The 22586-nt window shown below is 42.9% G+C and overlaps 1 long non-coding RNA gene across 1 annotated transcript; it reads left to right on the top strand.

Annotated features, from left to right (window-relative positions):
- The first annotated feature begins 1060 nt into the window (after nucleotides 1-1060).
- On the top strand, nucleotides 1061-1855 carry LOC145156220 (uncharacterized). Its single transcript, XR_013736546.1, has 2 exons — nucleotides 1061-1333; nucleotides 1407-1855. It is a non-coding gene; the product is annotated as an uncharacterized LOC145156220 (long non-coding RNA).
- Nucleotides 1856-22586: the final 20731 nt, after the last annotated feature.

Genomic DNA, 22586 nt, shown 5'->3' with positions numbered 1-22586 from the left:
TGTTAGAGTCACAGTGGCAAGATAACTACTGGTAATTATTGACAGAAGAGGATTTCATCCGAAAGTCGTGTGAGGCGACTAAGTGGGAGTCCTTTGGCTCCATTGCCGGGCCGGAACCCGATATTTTAGATGACTGACGGATGAATTGAGACCGAGAAAGTCTCGATAGATTTTGAGAAAGCGGTCATGTAGCAGTTCAGTGTTTCAGGCAGTTCAGTGTTTCAGGCAGCTCAGTGTTTCAGACAGTTCAGTGTTTCAGGCAGATCAGTGTTTTAGACGGTTTTGGGTCTCCAGCAGTGATGGTATTTAAGGATCTCATGTATGGCAAGCGTATCAGATTGCTGAGTAATGCTTAGTCACCCCCGCGTGGTTCATCGATAATGATTCGATATGAGTGGTCTGCCAGGGATTCAGACCATCTCGAGACAGGAGATTCAGATCGAGTAGATGTTACCTTGTTGCGAGAAATTCGTTCAACTACGGACATTAAGGCTTTCCGAATATTGGTCACGGCTACCCTGGGAAGGCTAGGGTGTGCCCAAGATGGTGACCATGTTACTAGAGTGGTTTGGCGTATGAGAAATGGTAAGGAATGATTTCGAGGACGAAATCTAATTCAAGTGGGGAAGAGTTGTAACACCCCGTTTATTTATTAGATAAATAGATAAATTAATGAAAGAATGGTATCTCTAAAATAAATAATTATATATAGAGGGTGTTGGTTTCGAGGAGTTAATTGGCAATTTTAGAAGTCGGGGATTAAAAGTGTAAGTTCTGGACCCCGTTTATAAATATTTATGAAGTTAGGGGCCCTGTGGTAATTATTTAGGATTTAATTTAAAAAGGAAAAGAGGTGGAGGGGCTGAATATGTCGTAATTAAGATATTAGGGGTTGTTTGGTAATTCATGGGTCGAATTTGAAAGGAATTTATGAGATCAGGGGCTAATGGGTAAATATTAGATTTAAAGTGATGAAGGTATTGTGGGGAGGGACTAAAAATGGTAAATGAGTGAAAGTTTCAAGAATACGGGACTTATACCTGGCGACTCTTCCTTCCCTCTCATTTTAATGGAACATGACCCCTAGCCCTAATTGATGCTCAGCCGCCACCACAAGAAACTACCCCCTAGCCGCCATCGTCGGTGTCGGGTCCGACCGCCACCTCCTTGACGTTGAAGCTGGAGTCCACCACACCTGAGATCGCTGGCAAACCTGCTGCCAGCGACGAAGAGCAGTACAAGGATGCCAGCAGCGGGCTGTCGCTACCCTCCTCCGGTGAAACAAGTTATGTTCGCCACTGTGGAAATCGTGTGTGTGGATACGAAGTTCTCGGTAATGATTGTAACCACCCATCTAGTCCTTTATCTTCGTTCTTTCTGTGATTTGGAGTAGTTTATGTCGACAGGGGCTGTCGTTGGTTTTAGATCACCGATTTTGGTGTTTCCGATCGGCACCTGCCACCGTATTGGTTGGGTTGGGAGTAATTCGGTGTCCAACTCTTGTTTACGAGTGCGTGTGTATGTTTGATCGGCTGGGGACAAAGAAAAACCACCGCCACCACCGTGAGGTGGTGGCTATCGTCGTAACCACTGTTGCCACTGCCGTTTTGGTGTTGTTGCGCCGCCTTGAGCCGCCAGGTGGGTGGCTGGAGTGTTGGATGCAATCTGAAGTTTATGTGCGTGTGTTTTGTCTAGTTGGAATACCAAGAATAGCCACCACCACCACTGTGAGGTGGTGGCTGCCGCCATGTGCCGCCTGTGTGTGCTTATTTTGTTTAGTGTGTGTGTCATCTTGAGATTTAGCCTCGTAAAATGTAATTATATTAAAAGTATTTACCATCTAATATCCTGTTGACGTCAAGGTTTCCACATCATGACTCGAATCCAATTATAAATTTTTTTTTTTGACATCTTTCTTCAAATAAAATTTGTTGATACTTGGAGGCGGCATTCTTCTATTGTTTCTTCTAATACTAGTTCAATACATATTGATTGAAGGCAAACGGGTAACAAGCTGCGCCGCTAGCCCTTTCTGGATGGCAAAACCAATTCTTTTGAAAACAACATTTGTGGATCTAGGAGATATAACATTAGAATGCATGACCCGTTGGACTCTATTAAGGAGCTCCACCACCTCTGGTGTGAGAAAACCAAATGTATCGAATGCAAAAGGAACAAACACATGTTGATTTTCTATACATGCATTCTCGTGCTTTACCACTTTGCACGCAACGGCTTTCAAAGCGGCATGCCCAGCTGTGAAACCCCCGCTCCCCAAACCAACGAGAGGAGAGACCCCAGTAAGATCCACGCACGCATGCTTCCCTCCTAGGGATGTCAACGGGACCAAACGGGAGCGGAAATGGTTGCCCCCGCCCCCGCTCCCGAAATCCCTTGTTGCCCCCGCTCCCGGTCCCGCCCCCGGATCCCCCGCTTACATAGCCCCCGGTCCCGCCCCCGGTTACCTCCATCGCCCCCGGTCCCGCCCCCGTTCCCCCGGTACTCCCGGTTTATAGGCTTAAAAATGGATTTTTTTTGCTAAAAAATTGCTTTGTTTTAGGCTAAAAATACTATTTTTAATAACTTTTGTATATAAACAAACATGTAAGCCCTTGATAAATCAAGAATTGATCAAACATAAAACATCACTAAAGTTATAAACATATATATATTTTTATATAAATATAAACGGGGCCCCCGCGGGAGTACGGGACAGAAATACTCACTCCCGCCCCCGGTCCCGAAAATAAACGGGAGTTAATATCGCCCCCGCCCCCGCTCCCGCTCCCGAATTTTTTAAAAAACTAGTCCCGTACGGTATCGGGGTCCCACGGGAACGGGGTCCCGCAGGGGTTTTTGACATCCCTATTCCCTCCTATCCATCGAAAGACCAAAATGTCAGCCGGTCTAAGTATGGACCTGCCATCCTGCGGGTCCGTCAAAAAGTTCACTAGCGCTTTTTTCTTCACAGAAATACCAGCACACCTACAAGCATCAAAGAGAACATCCTGAACCACATCATGTCTATACTTGAAACCAGGGAGCTCTCTACAATGAACCGCGTGTTCCCAAAGCTATCCAAACATGCCTTGCGACAAGATGGGCATATCTCGTCAATTTGGGAATATGGGAATCATGAGGCGGTAACGACGGAAAGTTTGATACTCCACAGGAGACATATGCTGGCCAAGACCATCAATATGGATAGTTAGCAGAAAATCCTGAGCATGAGGTGCCCGCAGACACTCAAAGACTGCTTTCTGTCTGACAGTCATGTCGAAGTCGACTTCCATATCTTGGACGATTTTGCTAAAAAGGGCACACGCCAAAGCTTTTTGGGATTTAGGGGGCGGTGTCCTTATTAGTGAAACCGCTACAGTCAAATCCCGGAATCGTATCATGAAGACGAGTCATAGCACATAGGTAATCCGAGTTCATACCACATATGCCACTGTCACGTAAGATGTGGTCTTGTAATGCCCAAGATTGGGCCCTCGAGGCCACAAATGCGTAGGAGGAAACCTCGTAGGCCGAGTACAAACCCAAACCACCGAAACGAATAGGTAAGGAAGCCAAGCGCCACTGAATGTCTCCAAAGAAGGGGCCTCCACATACCACCATATCCTCGATAGACCTGCGCAATCCTTTGTCAAAGAATAACGCTGCCTCTTCTATGTGTACCGGCTGGCATGTCCTTAAACCAAAGAAAAGTTTTGCAATGCCCATACATGATCAAAGCAAAAGGAGCTCACTATGCGGGTCACATAGTTGTGGAAGAAGGCCCATCAAATCAACATCATTGACCTCTCTCTTCATGGCCAGCCCGCTAATAAACCCTGTGTCTCTGCTAACAGCCCCCCAAGGAGCTTCACCCCCAAAGAAGGTCTCCCTATATCCGTTGGGAATATATCCTGTTGAGAGAAAAACTTTGAGACACACTTGAACAAACGTTAGAACAAGTAGTAATGCGGAATAGTTAATCTCGAAGGATCTAAAAGCTCAACAATAATATTAATAAGTTATAGTTAGATAGTTAGAGAGTTAGTTGCGGAAAAATAAAGAAATAGAAATGACAACAATTGTTATATCAAGTATACACTTAAGTTGATTCATAACGAGGAATGCATTCAAACCAAGTTAATAAGGAAGATCAAACTTAGTGATTAAGTCACAATGACTTGCTCCAAAGAGAGATTATATTCAGTTGAATTCAGATAAGATTTAAGTAAGAAGGAAAGAATAAGAGAGAGATAGAAAGATAACTGCTGAAGTGTGTATTCAGATTGAATGCCTTAGTTATCGGTTACGAATACAAGAGAATAAGTCTCTATTTATAGAGACTCAGAAATGCACTAGAGTATATCTCTATACGTAGCCATGCAAGGCATACTGGATAATAGAGTGTATTACAATAAAGACAAAATAAAGTAATCTAGTTAAGTTGACTGCGGTAGGAAGATTCTGGTTGCTGTTGCGGTTGCTGATGAAGAGACTGACTGTGGGTGCTGAAGTGACTGCGGTAGCAAAGTTCAAGAGGGTCACTTTTATGATTCAACATATCCGTTGGGAATAAACAGCCCCCCCCCCCCCCAATGTAATTGGAAATGGAATAATGAGAAAGAAACCCTAACCACCACCGTAGGGTGGTGCCTGCCGCCACCGGCCGCCGTGTTGGGTGGCGGTGTGCTTTGCCTCGTTGTGTTGACTCGTTTGGGGTGCTTGAAACCCTAATGGGCCCAAAGAATCCCTAATGGGCCCAATGAAACCTAACGGGCTTAGTGAAAACCCTAACGAGCTTAATGATATTCTAGTGGGCCTATTAGGCCCAATAAAGCCCTAATTGACCTAAAAGCCCAACAAATTGATAAATGGGCTAGTATTTGGGTTGGAAACCCTAATTAGTGTTTGGAAAATCCAAATGCCAATAAAACCCAAATTTTGAGAATTAATCGGGACACACACACGGGAATTATTTAATAGCTTGAGATATTAAATAATAATCATTGGCAAAGATTAATCTAATCAATATTGGACTTAAGGGATTAAGTACTTAGTGGATTAAGTCCTTAATGGGTTAAGTAGGAAACTTCACCCTAATCGTCATTTTATGTGAAACCCTAATTTCACTTGGGTTTATTATTGGGCCTTCCTAGTGGGCCTTGGTGATTGGGATAATAATGGACCATCCCAAGGCAAGCAAATGGACTAGAATAACCTAATGGATTTAGGGTAAGGCCCACGTAAGGAGTTTGGGCCCAATTTGGAAAACTGGGCCATAGATGGGCCATAGTCTGGGCCTTGATGATTATGAGATGTTGGCCTATGGGAATGTCAAGTGTTGGACCAAGAATGAATGATTGGGCCTTAGGTCAAGACCATATAGAGGTTGGGTCCAATTTGGAAAATTGGGCCATAGTTGGGCCTTGGTCCTATATTAGACTTTTGGGCCTTTGGATTGGGCCTTGGGCTTGAGTCAAGCTAAGATAGGGGTAAAGTAGTCTTTTACCCCAAGTATGGACTTATGGTTATGAGTTGGAACCCAATTATTAATTGGATGTTATTTTGATGATTGACAGATTCGGGAATCTGTCATCCAGCAACTAGGGTTTTGCCAGCGGGACTTCAGCAGCGTGAAGTGAGTTTCCTTCCAGTAGGAACGTGTCTATGGCCACATTGTCGGCCCATTTAGATAGCAGTAGTTCCGGACTGCGGTTCGATGTCAAGGTGGTCCCGAGAAGTAGTTCAGTATGCTTGATGTCTTTGTGATTCAGGCATGTCTATGTGTTATGTGTTCCGGACTACGGTCCGATGTAGTATGCAGTATATGTGTTATTGTTATATGTTATGATTATGTTATGCTATGTTCAGTCAGTTCCGGACTTCGGTCCGATGCAGTGGGCAAGGCCCTTGTTAGTTCTGGACTTCGGTCCGATGCAGTGGGCAAGGCCCTAGTTAGTTCCACACTTGGGTCCGATGCAGTGGGCAAGGCCCTAGTCAGTTCCGAACTTCGGTCTGATGCAGTGGGCAAGGCCCTAGTTAGTTCTGGATTTCGGTCCGATGCAGAGGGCAAGGCCCTAGTCAGCTCTGGATTTCGGTCCGATGCAGTGGGCAAGGCCCTAGTCAGTTCCGGACTTCGGTCCGATACAGTGGGCAAGGCCCAGTACGTGCTTTATATGTTATTGTATGGTATGTTGTAGTTTGGGGGAGCTCACTAAGCTTTGTGCTTATAGTTTTCAGTTTTGGTTTCAGGTACTCAGTTTTCAAAAGAGGAGCTCGGGAAGATTGCAGTGCACACACCATTTGTTCAGCCTGCGATGTTTATACTCTGATATACTTGACAGTTGTTATAATATTTTGAGATACATTGCCTATGATTTTTATATGAGGTTTATCGACTATGGTTTTTATTATTAAATTAAACGAAATTTTCAAACTGTGTTTTTGGGATGTTTCAGAGGGAGATTGATTTAGAGAACCTCAGGAAGAGGAAGGCAGAGACGGAGCAGGTTACTGGGGTCTCGGGGAAGAAACCCAAGGGATCCGACGCAAGGTCGAAGGGCCAGTCGGGCCAGAGCCGCTGCAGGAAATGCGCCAGGCCGCATGAGGGAGCTTGTAGAGCTGGATCATCAGGCTGCTACAAGTGCAGCAAGGTGGGGCAGTTTGGCAGGGATTGTACTGCCCCTGCCCCCACTATTCAGACATCAGACCTGATTTGCTTTCATTGCAATCAGAGGGGCCATAAAAAGGCCAACTGTCCTAGATTGACAGCAGGAACAACAGTTCCAGTGGTGGAACCGACTCCAGCGACTGCACGGGTTACGGATGGCTGGAAGTTCAAGTCAAAGGCTCCAGTGGTGAGGATCCGAGCTTTTCAGTTGATAGCCGAGGAGGCACGCGCCACACCCGATGTGGTGACGGGTACGGTTTCTTCTCTAACTTTTATTATATGTAGTTTGTGATATTAATGTATTATGTTATATGTTTTGTTTAGGATCGTTCCATGTGAACGGTATCCCAGTTTAGGTATTGTTTGAATCGGGTGCTACCCGATCAGTTGTCTCTCTTGCGCTTAGCAAGACGTTCCCTTAGTCTTCAGGTATGTTGATTTCCCCCTAGAGGTCGAGATTGCGGACGATCAATCAGTGCGAGCATTAGAGGTTTTCAGGGATTATGTTTTGAGACTGTTCGAGGAGCGCTACTTGGTAGAATTGGTTCCCATACCATTGTGGGGGAACAAGGTTATTATAGGCATAGATTGGTTGATCCCCAATGGGGCGGTGATTGACTGCACGCAACAGTTGGTCCGGGTTAGGACCCCCAGTGGGGGAGAGCTGGTGATTCAGGGCGAGAGGCCACAACATGGACCAACTTTATGTTCAGTAGTGAGGGCTAGATGCTACCTCCAGTAGGGGTGCGCAGGGTATGTCGTCTATGTCTTGGATACCTGGGAGACGGGAGAGGCGACGGTGAGTGGCATGTCGGTGGTACGAGAGTACGCAGATGTATTTCCAGAGGAGCTGCCTGGAATACCTCCGGAGAGGCAGGTAGAGTTCAGGATCGACCTAGTCCCTAGTGCGACTCCAATAGCCAAGGCACCGTATCGGCTGGCTCCTCCTTAGATGCAAGAGTTGTCTACATTGCTACAGGAGCTGTTAGACAAGGGATTCATTAGAACGAGCAGTTCACCTTGGGGAGCCCCGATTCTGTTTGTGAAGAAGAAGGACGGGTCGCATCGGATGTGTATAGACTACCTGGAGCTGAATAAGGTAACGGTAAAGAGCCGTTACCTACTCCCGAGGATTGATGATCTCTTCGACCAGCTTCAGGGAGCGTCTTGGTTTTCCAAGATAGAATTACGGTCAGGCTACCATCAGATGAGGGTCAGAGACGAGGATGTATAGAAGACTGCTTTTCGAACTCGCTATGGACACTACGAGTTCGTGGTGATGCACTTCGGGCTCACCAATGCTCCCGCCGCGTTCATGGACCTTATGAACCGCGTGTGCAGACGGATGCTGGATCGGTCTGTGATAGTTTTCATTGACAACATCTTGGTTTATTTAAAGACGCAAGAGCAGCATGAGGAGCACTTGCGGGAGGTGTTAGATACCCTGAGGAGGGAGAGTTTGTATGCCAAGTTCTCTAAGTGCGAGTTCTGGTTGTGCAAGGTGTAGTTTCTTGGGCACCTTGTCAACCAGAACGAGATTTTGGTTGACCCGGGCAAGGTGGAGGCCGTGATGAGGTGGGAGGTTCCGAAGTCTCCATCTGAGATTCGGAGTTTCCTGGGGTTGGCAGGCTATTACCGGAGATTCATTCAGGATTTCTCCAAGATAGTCGTGCCCTTGACCCGGCTGACGAAGAAAGCCGCTGTATTTCGCTGGGGGCCTGAGCAGCAGGCCGCATTTGAGACGCTGAGATAGAGATTGTGTGAGGCGCCAATCTTAGCCCTGCCGGAGGGCGTGGATGATTTTGTGGTGTATTGCGATGCGTCCATCTCAGGTTTGGGCGTGGTGTTGATGCAGAGGGGTCATATTATCGCATACGCTTCGAGGCAGCTAAAGCCTCATGAGGCGAACTATCTGACGCATGACTTAGAGTTGGGGGCAGTTGTTTTCCCCCTCAAGATTTGGCATCATTACCTCTATGGGGTCCGCTGTACCATTTACACGGACCATAAGAGTTTGAGGTACCTCATGGATCAACCGTATCTGAACATGAGGCAGCGTCGGTGGCTAGCTGTGGTGAAAGATTACGAATGGCCGATGTGCTTAGCCGCAAGGCAGCCCCGATCAGAGATATTTGTCTGCGGATGACGGTAGTGACTCCGCTGTTGGAGCAAATCCGAGAAGCCCAACAGGAGGCTATGAAGGAGGAACATCGGAAGAGCGAGCGTATTGTGGGGCAGGTTCCCTCCTTCGATTATGACAGCTGTGGATTGCTGACTCTACACTGTAGGGTGTGGGTCCCATATCATGGAGGTGTGCGCCAGGTATTGATGGAGGAGGTGCACAAATCCACGTTTTCTAGCCATCCCGGAGCGACGAAGATGTACATGTTGGATTAGTGTCTAAGTCCACAACTATAATTGGTATGTACTTGACCCGATTGGCATGGTTCATTTGGGTTGCATGGCATCATGCATTTGGATAGACTAAAATGAGAGAAATAACACTTAAGGTTTGCTAATATACTATAAGCTCTAATATATTAATAAGATTATTTAATTAGTATTGATCAAGAATTAATTTGGAATTAATTAAGTGATCAAAGGAAGACTAATTAAATATATGGGTTAATTGTGTAAATCATCCATACTTGTATAGTGGGCTAATGATCCATGGATTATCAAGTTGGGCTGAAACCCATAGGGTGCTCCATGGATGCTCCATGGTGTTTTTGTACCCATGGATCATGGAAATGAAAGGCCATGACAGTTAGGGTTTACATGTGTAGAATCATAAAAGTGACCCTCTTGAACTTCAGCTACCGCAGCCCTCAAGAATCCGCAGTCAGACCTCCTTCAGCAACCGCACCCAAAGTCATCATCAACCGCATTCACTCTTACTTACTAGATTACTTTACTTTTATTGTAATACTCTCAATTGTCCAGTATGCCTTGCATGGCTACTCTTAGAGATTTGATCCATGTAACTACTGAGTATCTATATATAGAGCTCAATCTTTGTTATTCAATACACTTTCTACATCTTCTACAATCTATCGCAACTTCTATGCTATCAAATATATCTCTCATCTCTATCTGATTACGCACCTTAAATCTCTCCTTACTCTCAAAGTTCACTAGAACATTACTGAATATTATTACTCTTCGGAGAAAGTCATTCGTGACTTAATCACTAAGTTCGATCTCACTTACTAACTTGGTCTGAATGCATTCCATGTTATGAATCAACTTATGTGTATACTTGATATATCACCTGCTGTCATTTATATTTCCTTACATTTCCACAACTAACTCTCTAACTATCTAACTCGTTAACTTATTATTATTGTTGAGCTTTTAGATCCTTTGAGATAAACTATTCCGCAACTATACTTGTTCTAACGTTTGTTCAAGTGTGTCTCAAGTTTTTCTCTCAACAACATGGTGTAACCCTAATTCTGACACACTATATAAGCATCTTATTCTTGTCAAAATCGGCCACTATGAGAGACTGTGAAGGAATGGTGAGGGCTAGCCGATTTCATTAAGTGGTTCATTTCTCTCTAAGTTATTCCAAGTGTATTTGATGTTGTGTGAACCATTTGAGGTGTCACACTTGGGGCACTAGGCTCTTAAGCTTCATGGAATCAAGATACATCAAAACCCAACAGTGGTAATAGGGTTGCATGTACACTTAGGAGTGTTAGAATGCTCAAAACCCAACAGTGGTAATAGAGTCAGGCTTGTTTTCTTGTTATACTTGCAAAATTGGCTGAAAATCGAAGTTTGTATGTCGTCTGGACAGTAGACTCGTCGAGTCCATGAAGGGACTCGACGAGTCCAAGGCAAAACTCATCCAACTCGCCGAGTTGGTTCATGCGCTCGATGATTTGGACCTCCAGACACCATATCTTTGACTGTTTTGGCTGGAATTGGACTAGGAACATTACCCTAAGCTGTTTTTCAACTTATAAACCTGTTTTTGATGTGGTCATGTTCATGCTAATCCAATTTCAAAGATAAATTTCAATAGATTCATGTTTTGTACGAGTTTAATGGTTAAGCTAATTACATGAAAAAGTTTGATTGAATTATCTTGTTCTTATGAGTTGCTTAGATTAATAGGAAAGTTATGTGAAATTGTTGTTTTCAATCCAAATTAATCTAAGAGTTGATTTTAAAATGTGTTTTTGTAACTTGTCCTCAAGTTATATGAAAAGTCACATTTAAGATTCATAAAACTCATAAATATTTCCATAAGTTATGAATAAAGAAAAGTCATATTCTTTTATTAGTTTAAAGTCTTCCATAACTTGTCCTCAAGTTATGGAACTTGAAGAGTTTTTTGTATTAAAACTAATTTAAACACATAACTTATGGAAATTGAAGAGTTTTGAATAGTTTCAAAACTTGCCCTCAATTTTTGGAATTTGTAAAGTTTCCCTTATGAATACTTTAATTCCAAGTTAAGCCCTTAGAATTTTAAAAGTTAAAATTCAACCCTTATACTTTATAGTATTATAAGTTAATAATATATATATGTATAAGAGCAAGGCAGTCTTACCGTTAGTAGGCCTCATTCACGAAGCCGGTCTATAAGGGGGGTATAAGGTTACTGCCTATAAAATGGCAGTTTAATGGGTATCCACTCTCACCCACCGCTTCCTTCATTGGTGGAGGGTCGTTAGCCGAACGGGTAGGACAAGGACTAAAATTCTCCCTTCATTAAAAGTATTAGTGATAAATATAAAGTAACTAAACCTTTTATAATTTCCCAATCTTAGTTACTTTAGGAAAATGTGAATTTGGTGCTAACCCACGAAATTACACTGTGCACTTTGCTTAAGTCGGTTAGTGGAGCGCATGTGGTTAACCGGCACACTAGCTTGATTTAACAAGGTAGGCAAAGGGTAACTTAGTGTTTATCATAGTATGGATGGAGCGCGTGTGGTTAACCGGCACATCGATTGAGGGGTAAACATTAAGGGTACCAAGTATATTTGCATGGTTATTCACACCTTGTTTTGTGATCCTAGGCATTCCAGTCACAAAATTTGAGAGGGAACAATCGAGATTGAAACATGCCATTGAAAAGTTAAAAGAATCTCAAAAGATCTAGGAGTTTCAAATCCAATTAAAACCTAATAAATTATTTCGTTTTTCATGGTGGAAATTGGTGAATCGTCATTCGCCTACCTTCAAATATTCTATAGCTTGGATTACTGCATCCCTTTTCCAAGTTATAAAATATTGTGTTGGGTCCTAGCCTTAATATTTCATATTGGGTGTTATATTAAGGACTTTAAATCAACTATCTTGAATATCTCCCAAAAGATGTCTGGTTCAGACATCTATGATCTTCCCAAAAACTCTTGGAACAAGTTTTCCTAATGAAGATGATGTCCCGGAAATCATTATTCACTCCCTCCACCTCCTCCAATTATTCTCCCTAACCCACAAGTTCAAGGTCACTCAAGCCCTATTGGTAAGCAAGGTCTATGTGTGCTCACATCTTGGAGATGAAGTCACATATTGACAAGCCGGGAGAGTTGGGTGTCAAAGTCTTGAGGAAGTTGGATGTTGACTAATCACTTCCTAAGACACATAGTGAGTTCTTTATGGACTACTATGTAAAAGGCTATGACATGACCCTTAATGATCTTATCTATTTGCTTTGTGCTGCTGAATCAGCAATGATTTGGAGCACTGGTAGAGCAAATTTTATTAGAAAATCAACTTCCCAAAATTCCATGGACTTTGAAAATGGTAACATTGGATATCCAGAAAAGCTTTCTCTTCCCGACGGAAAGGGATTGGCCATAGTCAACTCGGTTGACCAAATGGTAAAGAGAAAGGCAAGTCTGAGATAGTCCAGTGCACCATTCCCAAAGAGTCCATATGTTTTTTCTTGCCAAGGGAAGGGGCATTGATTGCGAGCTACTGCCTATTTACCTAAAAGATCATAAGGTTAATCAAGTCAAGAAGTTTGACTCTACTCCAGGTAAAGTCCACTAGCTAACTTTGTTAAGTTTCTATTCTGAGATTCTCATTACATGATGTGACTGGGTCACATGTTGATGTTTAAGAATCAAAGAAAAGTGAAGAAAATTAAAGGAAGTATATGTTGATTCTGATCGCGAAGATGGATTTCGATCGCACGGTTCGGTGATCAGAATTTTGAACTGTTGCTTAGGAGTTACGATATATTGCTTAGGAATAGATAACAACAAGTTTTTCATATGCTTTTGCACTGTAGGGATAAGTTTTTCCGCAAAGTTTTAAAATAAAAGGAAATTTTTGATTTCATTTATTCTAAGTATCCTTACAATGGCATTTGTGAAAAATTGATGCTTATATGATTGCATTGATAGCAATATTCGAAAATGGATTTATTTCTTTCATTTGTGGTAATGTCTAAATTTACCAAATAAGGAAAGATTCTCATCACCCAAGGTTTCAGTTGGATAGAAACTTGGAAATCATGCAAGTTGTATAGTATGATGAATGAGAATTTTCATCTTTGGAAAATTATGATTAATTCTTTGTTCACATGTATATGTGAGTCAAGTGAAGGACTAAAGGATCGAGCACACATTGTGGTGCACTGATCAAGTCCACCACAAAAGATCGATAAGACTATTCGTCATGATTTACTAAAGCCTAGTAAATATGGTTATACTTATAAGTTTAAGTATAATTCTGAAACATTGGAAAAGTTTCGATGTATGACAGAACGAATGAGAAGAATCAAATTAGGCAGAAAGATAAAAGTTTCTCAAATCTGAAAAGATGGGAGAGTACTTTAGTATCAGGTTTTGTGATCATCTTAATGATTTAGAAATCATATCACAATTAGTCCTCTAAGGAAATCTTAGTGCATTCCTATGGCTAAGAAGTGGAATCAAGAATTGCTAAAATGGTTAAATCAAGAAGATGAGTCATACTTCATTCCAAAAACAAGTCTTAGAGCCATACTCCAAGACTGTAAGTTGAGTGACATATCTTAAAGAAAGGTTTATAACACTTGTCAAATATAAGAGTAAAGGTATCCTACTCATGTACATTTGAGATTGGTAAGTTGTGATGTTTTGGATAAAACAAAGACCAACTAAGGCCAATTGTGTGAAGTGCCTGTCTTGATAAAGAATCCGCACTATCTCTTGAATATTTGGCAAGTAAGTCTTATATGTCAAGAGGACAGTGGGAGTCTAAAAGATCCTGAAAGTATTTCAAGATCTAATCAAGAATAAAACCTGTAGTTTCTCACTAGCTCACGACTTAAGGTTTATAACCTATCGTGTTGACATATTCCTACTTTTGTGCCCATTCCAGTGAAAGTTGGCGTTGCATATGAGTTCTGAGAGTTCTCAATTGGTTGCATAACAACTTGGAAGCAATGGCAGGCCCTTGTGTTGCCAGGTGGTAAGAAGTTAAGACTGCACAAGTTCAATCCATATGAGTTTAGATTTGTCACTAACCTTGTCTTGAGATTATGGTTTTGACAAATTCACATGGATAGGAACACTTACACCATATAAAAAATCTAAGTGTCATAAGGTTTCTCTTCGATTCATGAAAAATATGGTGAGGAAACGCTTTAACTAAGTAGATTTTAAGAAGATAGCAATTGTGATATTTGCATTCTCAAAGTCGTTAGTGGAGCGTGTGTGGTTAACCGGCACACTAACATGGACTTGTGAGAAATGGTAAAGGTCTAAACAATTGAGACTATGATTACGGCATCCCTTTTCATAGTTCTGAAATTGTTTAGACACACATGTGTGCTATCTAAAGAAAGGTGTATGATCCAGCTGATTTCTGAGTACATGTCAAAGCTAGTGGGAGCATAAGTGTTATGCTAATAATCATCATGTTAGTGGGATCATGATAATTATGATAAGTATTGCAAGTTAGCAATGTTAATTATAGAAAACAAAGTTTCAATTCTTGAAGTTTCAGGGGTTGGAAAAGTTGTTTTTTTCTATAATTAAGGGAGAGGAAATTATACTTCATTTCAATTCTGAAAGCTTAGATTGAGGTTTTAATCATCTTTAGTCAAGGATATATATATATATATATGAATTTTGTGTTGGAATGGCTCAACATAAGGAAATTCTATAATGGGTCCATTATTTGCGTTATAAAATTCGATTATGATTATGACATCCCTTTTCATAATCTGAATTATGAGAACTTGGCAAATAGAAAGATTATGGGAAAAAGACTGGTCTAGTATCATGTCTTTATGTGAGACATCATGAATCGTGTCCAATATGCTTCGGATATAGGATCGATTGTGTGTGCTATAATATTCATCCTTTTCTAAAATTTTCCAAATGCCTGGGGCATTAAGAAGGGAAAAGGTCTAGAATTGGATATGACTAAAATGATTAAGCAATTTTCGAGGACAATCTAAGGTTTACCAAAGATTGGTTGCTTAGGGACAGTTGGAAGTATAATGATAATTTTGGAAGGACCATTTTGACATATTCTGAAAAGAGGTAACTCTTGTTCAGAAGTAATAGTCAAAATGAGAATATGGAAATATTCCTATAGGTGGAAGTTATTCATTAAATCTGTGTAAGATTAGGAAACTTAATTCTAGAAGGATGTTTCCATGGAGTTGATCTCCATTGGAATACTCTGTAATGTCTGTTGACAAGTCTTTGTGACTTTGTGCATAATCATTACAAGAGGATCAGTGCATATAAGTTTAGAATCTAACAGATTTAGGCAAATGACAGGAATTTGGAGTTCTTGCATTTGCGGTAAGGATTTGGGATTGTGAAATGAGAATCATTGGAATTATGTTCAATCGATCTATTTCACAAAGTAAAGATCATAGACATACTTAGTATCCATACTTGGTGTATGGCATAACTAATGTTTAGACAAACATAGTGTGCATACTTGGTGTATGGCATGACTAGTGTTTAGAAAACATAGCGTACATGCTTGGAGTATGGGACAACTAGTGTTATAATTCAAGTATCAAGTTGATAGTTTGAAACAGTATGCAATGAATGATGGGTAATCAATATGGTGATAAATAAAAGGTGTGTTTATTTATATTCATAAGTTCTGAGACCATATTGGATTCGATTATTCTTGTGTTTCACTTTGCATGTTTTGACTTCCAGAATAACTAGGTCGCTCTTCCTGAATGACTAAGTTATTCAAACCATCCATAGTCGGTCATATGTTGGAAGTAGATATGAATCAAGATTGTCATGGGTTGGCTTGTAGAGGTCTAAGATATTGGACAAAGTGATGCTACAACACTCATGAGTGCTCATAAGTTCTGAGTATTGGTTTCAACCCATACTCATTTGAATCACTTCATGGATTTTATCATGAGTGATCATGATACGATAATATCTTATATTCTTCAAACATAGAGATATGAGTTTTTACTATGACTTGGTTATACATTGATTGCACGAAAACGCATTAGTAACTCGATGTTATAAAATGTGCCTTTGTGTATGATTCAAAAAGTAGTAGAACAAACAATATGAGTCGAATATTATCCATTCCTTTTACCCTTAAAGGGATAAAAGCGATATCTGTGGGCCCCTCGATGATTTAATGATGACACTTGTGAGTGCTTGGCCAAGCCAGGACTAATGTGATTTGTTCAATTAGTCGGTCATCATAAATCGGAAATCGGGAAACAACAAATAGACAGAGAGAATGATTATAATCCATGTCTCAGTCCATATGATATCTAGAATGGAGGAATATATGATCCCTTATCTAATGGAGGCGTCATTGATTTGTTCAGAGTTCGACGGCAGCGGCTTAAAGAGCTACGATTGCTAGTCGGGTTTTGAAGTCATACGCAATAATAGTTTTAGACTTATCCAACTGGGAGACTGTTGGATTAGTGTCTAAGTCCACAACTATAATTGGTATGTACTTGACCCGATTGGCATGGTCCATTTGGGTTGCATGGCATCATGCATTTGGATAGACTAAAATGATAGAAATAACACTTCGGGTTTGCTAATATATTATAAGCTCTAATATATTAATAAGATTATTTAATTAGTATTGATCAAGAATTAATTTGGAATTAATTAAGTGATCAAAAGGAGACTAATTAAATATATGGGTTGATTGTGTAAATCATCCACACTTGTGTAGTGGGCTAATGCTCCATGGATTATCAAGTTGGGCTAAAACCCATAGGATGATCCATGATGTTTTTGTACCCATGGATCATGGAAATGAAAGGCCATGACAATCAGGGTTTACATGGTGTAACCCTAATTGTGACACACTATATAAGCATCTTATTCTTGTCAAAATCGGCCACCATGAGAGACTATGAAGGAATGGTGAGGGCTAGCCGATTTCATGAAGTGGTTCATTTCTCTCTAAGTTATTCCAAGTGTATTTGATGTTGTGTGAACCATTTGAGATGTCACACTTGGGGCACTAGGCTCTTAAGCTTCATGGAATCAAGATACATCAAAAGGTATGTCTTTTAACTTGCTATATTACATATGAATCAATGTTCTGTATGCTAGTTAGGGTAATAGCTTGGAATATTCATATTTGCATGTATAATAGAGAAAACATAGATCCAAGGTATTTAGGGTTGCATGTACACCTAGGGGTGTTATAATGCTCAAAACCCAACAGTACAGGGATCTTCGTCTTAATTATTGGTGGCCTTGCATGAAGAGGGATGTAGCCTGGTTTGTTGAGAGATGCCTGACATGCAGGAAGGTTAAGGCGGAGCACCAGAAGCCTCATGGCAAGACCCAGCCGTTGGATATTCCACTGTGGAAATGGGAGGATATCACTATGGATTTCATCACTAAGCTTCCCAGGACAGCGCGGGGAGTATATTTGATTTGGGTCATCATGGATCGATTGACCAAGGGTACCCATTTTATACCGATCTAGGAGACCATCTCGGCCGAGAAATTGGCCGATATCTACATCCGAGATGTAATGACGTAAAATTTTCAAACAGTTTTTCTCATTTTAAAACAAAATATATCTCAATTCATCTTTCTCAAAATCACATATGTCTCAAATGTCAACAATAAAACATAAATCCCAGAATCATAAAACAATCTCTCGCTAGTGTGTACAATCACGCCGGTGCCTTGTCGCGATCCTCGGAACTACCTGAAACACGTAACACATAACACGGTAAGCATAAACCTTAGTGAGTTCCCCAAAATACCACACACAGCTCATTAGCCACTCGAGGCTATAACTCAACAAGACCCTCCGGTCAATGTGTCTCAGTGGGACCCTCCAGTCCCACAACTCAGATGGACCATCCGGTCCCTCAACTCAGCAACTCAATATAATACAGAGTAAGCGTATCACAAAACAAATAGCAGGATATCTCATAACATAGTTCATGCACATAAGACCCACTGGTCACACATAAAATTACCACTCAAGGTAAGTATAGTGAGAAGACTCACCTCGTAAGCTAATGAATGAAAATCCCGTACTCGGGATCTCGATCTCTACCCACCGGTCTAGCCTCCGCCTAACACATAATAATTATCCCTAATTAATTTTGTCCCTCAAGAAGCTAGACTAACCCTTCTACAACCCACGGAAGGGTAAAATACTATTTTACCCCTCCAAGGCATAATAGTCCTCAATCTTGACCAAACCCTAAAAGTCAACAAAAGTCAACAACAGGGAGTACGCTGCGTGTTCCAACTCCCTACGCTGGGCGTACTCGGCTGCTATACAGAATCGGGGGTGCCCGATCCCTACGTTGCGCGTACTGGAGTTACGCCCAGCGTACGCCCCAATTTTACTCTTCTCACATTTATGGTCTTAATCAGTTAAGACATAAGCTCATATCTCAAATCTGGACCTTCTAATGCCTCTTAATCCATAAAGTCATCGACTTTAAGCCTTTGGATGGCTGAAAAGTCACCATCCTCCAAAAATACACACTCTTTTGTCTCAAGGACCTCATAACTCATGCATGGAGTGATTTCACCAACCAAGATTGGATTTTTATGGCATAACAACACTCATATACTCAAAAGGGGTTGGTCCTAGACTCTGGAGTTCAAGATCTCATCAAGACTCCACCTTTATGGGAGAAAACCCTAAAATACTTAAATAACATGCTCATAAGAAAGGAAAGGCAAACTCTGAAACTTTATACCTTAACAAGAAGCTTCCCACTCAGATTTTCTCAGATCTAGAAGCTTGGACTCCAACTCTCCTTCTTCAAGGCCTTATCTTCTCTTCAAAACCACACAAACACTATCTCAAGGCTCAAACACACACACACACAAGCTCTAGGATGGAAGTTAAGGCACTCTTAGAGTTTTCTCTCTGGAAATGGTGGCCAGAAATGAGGCCATCATGTTCCATATATAGGGGACTCACCCCAAATTAGGGTTGCTTTCTGGGACTAGTACGCCCAGCGTACGCACGGGTATGCCCAGTGTACTAGGTGGTATCTGCGTTACATGCACGCTGACGAGTACACCAAGCGTACCCTCAGGTACGCCCCGCGTACTCATTTTTCACTCTTATATAAATAAGGCCAAAAATGACAATAGCTCAAAATATCAAGGTTCTCGAGGTATACCTGGACTCGGGATGTTACAATTCTCCCCCACTAGGATCAGACTTCTCCCTCGAAGTCATGCTCCTCAAATGGCTCCGGATGTTGCTCCTGCATCTCGGACTCCAACTCCCAACTCATCTCGGACCCCTTCCGATGTTGCCACTGAAACTAAACCAGAGAAACCTCTTTGTTCCTTAACACTTTCACCTTTCGATCCATAATCGCGATAGTTCTCTCGATATAATTCAGGCTCGCATCCACCTAAATGTCCTCTGGTGGTACCACTTCCGTCTCATCAGCCACACACTTCCTCAACTGGGACACATGGAAGATGTTATGGATCTGGCTCAACTCCGCAGGTAGCTACAAGCGGTATGCTACCTTACCAACTCTAGCGATCACCCTGAAAGGGCCGATGTATCGGGGCCCCAGCTTGCCCCTCTTCCTGAACCGAATTACCCCTTTCCACGGGGATACCCTCAGGAGAACGAAATATCCAACCTGAAACTCAAGTTCGGATCGTCGCCTGTCCGCATAACTATTTTGGTGACTCTGAGCCGTCAGTAATCTCTGTCTGACCTGCTGAACCTGCTCAGTCGTCTGGAGCACTATCTCAGTGCCACCCATCACTCGTTGCCATACTTCTCCCCAACATATGGGGGTCCGACACGTCCTCCCATAAAGGAGCTCGAAAGGAGGCATGCCGATACTGGAATGGTGGCTGTTGTTGTATGAAAACTCAACCAGGGGTAGGTATGTGTCCCAACTTCCACCGAAGTCCATAACACACGCTCGAAGCATGTCCTCGAGCGTCAGAATCGTCTGATCACTCTGTCCGTCTGTCTGTGGTTTGTAGGCTATGCTAAAATGCAATCGTGTACCCAACTCCTCATGGAACTTCTTCCAGAATCTGGAAGTAAATCGCACATCCCGATCTGACACTATGGATATCGACACCCCATGCCGATCCACCACCTCTCTCACATAAATCTCTGCCAACTTCTCTATAAAAGAGCTCTTACGAATAGCAAGAAAGTGAGTGCTCTTCGTCAACCGATCCACAATCACCCAAATCGCGTCGACACCCCGCGCGGTCCTTGGCAACTTGGTGAGAAAATCCATAGAGATTTGTTCCCACTTCCACTGGGGAACCTCCAGTGGCTGCAACGTGCCATGAGGACGTTGGTGCTCGGCCTTAACCCGACGACAGGTCAAGCACCTCTCGACTACCCACACAACGTCTCTCTTCATACAGGGCCACCAATAATCTCTCTTCAGGTCCAAATACATCTTAGTGGCACCGGGATGGATCGAGAATGTCGATCTATGCGCCTCCTCCATCAGGCTACGTCGAGCTCCGCCCGTATAGGGCACCCAAATCCTTCCTCGGAAGGTCACAAGCCCGCGGTTGTCCGTCACAAACTCGGACACCTGCCCAATCACCCGCTCCCTCTTACGGTTCTCTGGTCTCACGGCCTCCGCCTGGGCCTCTCGAATGATATCTAACACTGGTGTCATCACTGTCATCCTCATACACACGTCTCAGATCGAAGCACTCTTTGCTCTGCGGCTCAGGGCGTCGGCTACTATATTAGCCTTGCCCGGATGGGACATGATCTCGCAGTCGTAATCTTTCACCACATCCAACCATCTCCTCTGTCTCATGTTATGGTTGGGCATATCCATAAGATATTTCAAACTCTTGTGGTCCGTATATATGGTACACCGAACCCCATATAGATAGTGACGTCAGATCTTGAGGGAAAACACTACTGGCCCCAGCTCCAGATCATGGGTGGGATATCTCGTCTCATGAGGCTTCAACTGCCTTGATGTGTACGCTATCACGTGCCCTCCCTGCATCAGTACCGCACCCATGCCCGTAATAGATGAGTTGCAGTAAACCACAAAATCCTCCATCCCCTCAGGAAGGGCCAACACGGGAGCCACGCACAATCTCTGGCGAAGGGTCTCGAATGAGGTCTGCTGCTCGGGACCCCAAGTGAACGCGACACCCTTCCGGGTCAAACTGGTGAGTGGGACGGAAATCTTGGAGAAATCCCTGATAAATCTCTGATAGTACCCGACCAGTCCCAGAAAACTCCTGATTTCGGTGGGGGATCTCGGCACCTCCCACCTCATAACTGCCTCAATCTTGGCCGAATCGACCAAAATACCATTCTGGTTAACGAGGTGTCCCAAGAACTGGACCTCTCGTAACCAGAAATCACACTTGGAGAACTTGGCATAGAGCCTCTCCGGTCTCACTATACCCAAAATCTCCCTCAGATGCTCCTCATGCTGCTCTCTGGTCCTCGAATACACCAAAATATCGTCGATGAACACAATCACCGAACGATCCAACATGGGCCTACACACTCGGTTCATGAGGTCCATGAATGTTGTCGGTGCGTTGGTGAGCCCAAAAGGCATCACCACAAACTCATAGTGCCCATAATGTGTCCTGAAGGCCGTCTTCTGGACATCCTCCTCGCAGACTCTCATATGATGATACCCAGACCTTAGATCGATCTTGGAAAACCAAGACGCCCCCTGCAGTTGATCGAACAAATCGTCGATCCTCGGAAGTGGGTAACGGTTCTTGACCGTCAACTTGTTCAACTCCCGGTAATCAATGCACATCCGATGTGAACCATCCTTTTTCTTGAAAAAAAGGATCGGGGCTCCCCACGGCGAGCTACTCGGCCTGATAAATCCCTTCCCCAACAGCTCCTGCAGCTATGAGGATAACTCCTGCTTCTCCGGAGGCGCAAGGCGATAAGGTGCCTTGGCGATAGGCGTCGCTCCCGGCACCAAATCGATCTGAAACTCTACCTGCCTCTCGGGAGGCACTCCCGGCAACTCCTCGGGAAAAACATCTGGAAACTTGCGCACTATCAGAACCTCGGAGAGAGAACTCGATCTCTCTACAGTAGCTCGCGTATCCATCACATACGCCAAAAATCTCATACATGCCTGGTGCAGACTCTGTCTCGCTCTAGCGGCCGAACAAAATGCCGACCCTGATCGGGTACCCTCGCCATATACTGTAAGCACTCCCCCACTAGGGTCTCGTATGATCACCAGCTGACGCTCACAGTCGATCATAGCTCCAAATCGACTTAGCCAGTCCATGTCCACGATGACACAAACATCACTCATCGCAATCGGTACCAGGTTATACCGGGAACTCAACTCCGAAAATCTCAAGCACACATCCACGAATCACATCAGTCGCAAATACCGCATGCTCATTGGCTATGGAAACTCTCAGAGGTCGACTCAATGCCTCTTGGCTGATACTGAAGTGAGGACTAAATGCTAAAGATACAAAGTATCGACTCGCACCCGAGT

The sequence above is a fragment of the Lactuca virosa genome, chromosome 2 (genome assembly GCF_052849685.1).
Source record: "Lactuca virosa cultivar CGN04683 chromosome 2, Lactuca_virosa_CGN04683_v6, whole genome shotgun sequence".
Taxonomy (NCBI): Eukaryota; Viridiplantae; Streptophyta; class Magnoliopsida; order Asterales; family Asteraceae; genus Lactuca; species Lactuca virosa.
The sequence above is the reverse complement of the archived record's forward strand: the minus strand, read 5'-3'. Positions and strand labels throughout refer to the sequence as shown.